The sequence below is a fragment of the Triticum dicoccoides genome, chromosome 4B (assembly GCF_002162155.2).
Source record: "Triticum dicoccoides isolate Atlit2015 ecotype Zavitan chromosome 4B, WEW_v2.0, whole genome shotgun sequence".
In the NCBI taxonomy this organism is placed as follows: domain Eukaryota; kingdom Viridiplantae; phylum Streptophyta; class Magnoliopsida; order Poales; family Poaceae; genus Triticum; species Triticum dicoccoides.
In genome coordinates this window covers 328098568-328102740 of record NC_041387.1, presented here as the reverse complement: position 1 = coordinate 328102740, position 4173 = coordinate 328098568, and the positions used below count along the sequence as shown (strand labels likewise).

Below are 4173 nucleotides of genomic sequence, written 5' to 3'. Positions count from 1 at the left end.
CCGCCCAGTTAATACCTGCAGCGATGTTTTCGTTGTTGTTCAGAGGAGAAAAATTAATATCTGGGGTAAACATCAAAAAACTCTGTAGTGCCCACAACTCAAAAACACAAATACTGCTCGAGCTGATTGGTCCTAGCTGTCGGCCGCTTCTTGTGCAATTCTCTCGTTTATTGACTAATCCCTCCTTTCCGGTTTATAATGCTCAATTCAAAAATCTCACCAATCAAGGTAGATGGTGAGTGGTGGAATACTTTTTGTAGTTTTGCAAAAGCACCTAATTAATCCTTTTATTATCCTCAAAAAATTATGTTTATCAATGCATTAATTGCAATGCATGCATGCATAAAGTACATGCATTGGTCAATTTTCTCTTAATACTTGCATGCAATGATTTAATGCACCTTGGAATCTGAACATGTGATGGAAAACAACCAACTTGAGCCTTATAAAATGGAAAAACTAAAATTTTGAGATAAACCCTATAAACCGGAAAGAAGGAAATACATAGGTTGACAATGGTGTGGAACCGTGATGTCTGGAAACCAGGAGGAAGCAAAATAAATTATAATTATATATATAGGATGGGTCTATTATGATAACACCATTAAGAGATCTTATTCTACACATCACTTTCTTATTCTGCACACACACCTAAAAAGAGCCTCACAGCAACTACAAAACCGACCAACAAAGATCAAGCCCGGAGCTCCCCCACACCCCGCAGCACCGACCCACCCATATCCACCTTCTTCCCCGACCGCGCCCAAATCCTAGCCTCCACCTTCTCTCCTTCGGCCGGCGAGCAAGCCACCAGCGCCGCCCCCGCGGGCTTCCACCACACCGCCTCGAGCTTCCCCTCCCCTTTCCCCACCTCCGCCCGCCATCGCCTCCGCAGTGAGGCGCAGTGCGTTTCCAGTTCGAGGCGCGCCACCGGCCAATAACCACCTCGGGCTACCGGCGCGGATCCGTCGACCCACCGAACTCACCACCATGGATGGCCACCTGCATCGCTGGATGGGGTCACCTCCAACCCCAATGGTAGGATCTACCCATCCCGTGGTTTCCTCTTCGTGGATCTGGATCCGGGCGAGGAGGCCGCCCTCTCCTGTAGACCACGCCGCGCCCAACAGCCCCAACCGGCGACCGTACCCTTCCCCGGTGACCCGCCGCTCCACTCGTGCCCCACCACCTCTCGGTCGCCGTCCCTTAGCCCCCCACACCCCAGCCATCTTCCCCGTCGGGCGGCGCACCTCCCTGTAGTACCATACCCGTAGGCCGCACGATGCGACCCCTCTGCTGGCCCCCGACGGTGCCGATGCGCTTCCCACAACCACCTCAAATCTCTGTCCATCGCTCCGCCTGAGATCCAGCAGTCGCCACCATCCGTCATCCTCTTCTTCCTTCCGACGTCTACACATGCGGGGCCACCCTTCCTTCTCTGGTCTAGATACAGGCGAGAGCGACCAGTGGCAGCAGCGCCGGCTCTCCTGCCTCCCCTCCCCTCTGACGAGCTGGCCTGAAGACGGTGGAGGCTCCCGATGCAGTTCGATTCATGGGTGGTGTAGGTCCGCCGGAGTTTTGCTGGATCGCTGTGTCGTGCAGTTTGCTCGTCGAGGCCGTGCAGTTCGTGCGTCGCGGCCGTGCAGTTCCCGGTGGAAGAGCAGTAAGCTGCCCCTCCCACCCCCATGTTTTTGCTGTTGATTGGGGTGAATTCAGTGCAGCAAACTTTCTAATGCATTTCAGCTGGCGCCCCCCGGCATGAGGTTCAGCCAACAATCGAAAAAACATGGATGATTTGTGGACGGCTAAGAAGTTTTCCTGTGTGCAACTCTGTTCTGTCATCTTTGCAGCTTTGTTCTTCTCTATGTGCAGTGCAAAAAGTTTGGATGATGTGCATCCGGCGACGGATGGCTCCTGCTTTGTCTCTTGAATCTTCTTATGATATTTCTCTTCCATGCGGTGTGTGGTTGCTGAATATACTACATTTGAAAGTTTTATTGTTTGTTTCTAGACTAGAGGTTCGTTTTACAGTAGGCGAGGAATTCATTTTGACGAAGAAAACAGTTAGAAAAAGAAAATAGTGCAGCAAACTTGCCTCTACTCTGGAGTTCGGATGCGTTAACAAAAAAAAGATAAAAGTACAAAAATGAATAATGCAATACACTTAGCTCGTCTCTATACTCCAGAACATGAAAATGAAATTTTTTTGTCATGATACGTCCACTTCGATGACCCTCCATGGTTCGCTTTATTCTCTCAGAAAAGGGTGGTTCACTAGTTAACAAAAAAAACCTTGGTTGGGCGGTAAAAAAGAACCCATGAAGAACCACTTCCACTTGCTAAAAAATTCAAAAGAATATTGGTCGGAGGTAATATTCTGTTCACGCAATGTAATTTTAAATGCAGTTCGGTTGCCTCATCCATATAGCTCACTAACATTAACCATGTACTTTAGATGAATTTATGTGCAGCTCACTGTACATAATTGTGCAACTCGCTCAACCATATTCGAAGCTCTGAACAAAGTGCAGCCCCTTAGTGGTTCACTTTGTAAAAGAAAAGAGAAAGAAATCTCCACGGGAGGTTCACTCCTTTCTCTAATGCAATCAGTTTTGTTTGTGGGACGATTGGAAAAAGTAATTCACTCCAATTTGTGTAGCAGCTCATTACTCCTCTGTATGAAGTGCAATTTGTTTTCGTGTGTCTCAATATTCAGTCGACTACATCAACACTTGTAGTGCGTTGGGTCTTTGAGTGTCGTTCACTTTTGAGAGTGATGTCGTTCACTTGCGCCCAACATGAAAAGTGTGAAAATTTTAGCGAAACAACAAGATAGTAATGTGGTTCATTTCGATATATGTCATGGTTCACTTGCCTCATCTCTGTGGTCCACCCTCGTTCATAAAAAAAGTTGGAAAAAGACAACAAAAACTTTTGCGAGAAAGTTTATGTCCGACAAAAAGAAATCATGAAATTCACTTGACTGCCTGCTGCAGTGCGGTTTTCCTTTTGAAGCAGTGCATTCTTCTATCCGATGAAAGGTCCACTCGCTTGGTCAACACGCGTAAAAAATTAATAAGTATGAAAAAAATACAACAAAAACTTATGAGGTTCATTTTTGATAGTGTTGCGGTTCATTTTTGGGAGTGTTGCGGTCCACTCTCGTTCATAAAAAAGTTGAAAAAAAAGACAACAAAAACTTGTGCGAGAAAGTTTACGTTTGACAAAAAGAAATGATGTAGTGCACTTGACTGTCTGTTGCAGTGCGGTTTTCAGTTTGAAGCAGTGTGTTCTTCTGTCCCACGACGATTTTGGTGTCGCGAAAAAACAGTGTCCGCTTTTCACTAATTTTAAAATTGCTCTTAAACCGTAAAAAATTAGAGAGTGTGTTCTACATGAAAAAGTTCCGTCTTATTGATATCTTTCCAATGACATATCATTTGAATCATTTCGACAAGCAGTTTGTAAAATTTTCGACAAGTGGTTTGCCGCTGCCTCTCGAAGTCAGTCACACGATTTTCAAAATTAACTAAAAATAGTAAGGAATTTCAAAACCATTTCAACATATGAAAGTTGCGCCTTGTCCGTAGCTTTCCAATGATGTATAGTATGTCTCGTTTCGACAAACGGTTAGAAAACTGGAGCAAAAACAGTACCGAAAATTTCAAATTTTTTGAAAAACAGAGTTCCGCGATTTAGTAAATTTGAAACTGCTCTTAAACTGTAATGAATTAGAGAAAGATTTATATATGAAAAAGATGTGCCTCGATGATGTCTATCCAACGGCGTTTCATTTGCTTCGTTCCGACAAGCGGTTTAGAAAAAAACGCGAAAAAACGCTCGCTGCCACTCGTCATCCGCCGCACTATTTTCAAAACTTCTCTTAAACCGTGGGGAATCTCGAAAAGTGTTCAACATGTCGAAGTTGCGCCTAATCCATAGCTTTTCAATGGTATGTTACACGCCTCATTCCGCTAAACGGTTAAAAAATTAGAGCGAAAACAGTACCTAAAAAATAACGCATGCAGTTTTTTCCGGCGAGAAGTTCACTAGTCTCTATTGCAGTGCTCGTCGTCAAAATGATGCAGTGCGCTTCTGTTGAACGTGTAGTGCCAAAGTGGTGTGCAGAATAGTTATTCTGCTAATATTAGCAGAATAGACCGTCTATATATA

At 44.8% G+C, this 4173-nt stretch overlaps 1 long non-coding RNA gene across 1 annotated transcript; it reads left to right on the top strand.

The window, feature by feature from the left end:
• The first annotated feature begins 685 nt into the window (after positions 1 to 685).
• Positions 686 to 1975, top strand: LOC119296072. Its single transcript, XR_005144759.1, has 2 exons — positions 686 to 1663; positions 1744 to 1975. It is a non-coding gene; the product is annotated as an uncharacterized LOC119296072 (long non-coding RNA).
• The last annotated feature ends 2198 nt before the right edge of the window (positions 1976 to 4173 follow it).